Source organism: Cyprinus carpio, chromosome A22 (genome assembly GCF_018340385.1).
Source record: "Cyprinus carpio isolate SPL01 chromosome A22, ASM1834038v1, whole genome shotgun sequence".
NCBI lineage: Eukaryota > Metazoa > Chordata > Actinopteri > Cypriniformes > Cyprinidae > Cyprinus > Cyprinus carpio.
The window spans coordinates 1197138-1198324 of NC_056593.1; the positions used below are offsets into that span (position 1 = coordinate 1197138).

Sequence of the window (1187 nt, forward strand, 5' to 3'; positions counted from 1 at the left end):
TTTACCATTCGCGCTGCACAAATGAGGCACGTGATGAAGTTATAAGCTTTTATACAACCGTTTGGATGCTAATAAGGCAAAAAATATCTAACACATTTTACATGCCCTCGAGTTTAGAGGTCGTTCGATTGGTTGTTGTTATCGTAGGTTTTATACGGCGGACAGCGACATCTGCTGGCGGTTTAATACATTGTGTTTGCGCGGCTAAAGAAAAACACAGTTTTTAAAAGCCCGTTTTCAAATGCAACACGTGTGGATATGTATCATATAGCCTACACGCGAGGTTCCTATAGGGTTAAGTGAACGAGCCGCTATGACGTCATACCGGAGCGGGGCCGTGACGCGTGTGATCCGGAGCGCTCGCGCCGTCGGGACTCCCGTGTGATGAAGCGCAGCGCGTCCCTGTTAACATGAAACATCTCGCGGACTCTCGCTGATCCGACTGGAAAATAGCGGAATAAAGTGTCGGGATCGCTCGTTCTGACTCGTAAGTTTGTTTTGGTCGCGCGGCCATGCGAGGACTGTGAAGTTTACACTCATGTAAAGTTTAAAAGAGAGTCTTGTGTTGACGAGTTAAAGACATGTACTGATAGATAGATAGATGTATGCATAGATAGATTGTATGCATAGATAGATAAATAGATGCATAGATAGATAAATAGATAGATAGATAGATGCCATAGATGGATCGAGATAGATAGGCTTGTAGGTGAAAGTTGTTTTGGGGTGTTTTTAAAGTCCCGTCCTCTTAACATACTGGCACACAGTGTGGGTTTACTAACTGAGCAAACTCTTACTGGACCTCCAGAAAACGGGCTGTAAAAATCACTGGGAAAACGTTTAAAGTGCTTTCATTCATCACAAGTTCAACTTTAGGCAAAAATACAAACATGAAGAAGCCGTCAAGGCCAGAGTCGCCCACTCTCAGCACCCCCAAAAAAATATGTTGATGAGAACTTTGAGATGTTTGTGGTGGCAGCCCCGTTCATCGACCCCGAGAAGTCGTGACCCGCCGCTTAATATTAACACATGATGGGCTCTGTAGTATCTCACGAACCTCTGGCTCTTCTCCGCTCCGTCAGTATTCTTGTGGGTTCCTGACAGTCAGACTCTCCTTTCCTTTTTTTTGTTTCTTTGTTTTTTTGATTTGAGGCAACGGAGTCTATCTTTCTGTTTGAGTGAGGTTC

At 44.4% G+C, this 1187-nt stretch overlaps 1 pseudogene; it reads left to right on the plus strand.

Moving 5' to 3' along the window:
• The first annotated feature begins 274 nt into the window (after window positions 1-274).
• Window positions 275-1187, plus strand: part of LOC122134831 — a 7554-nt pseudogene continuing 6641 nt past the window's right edge.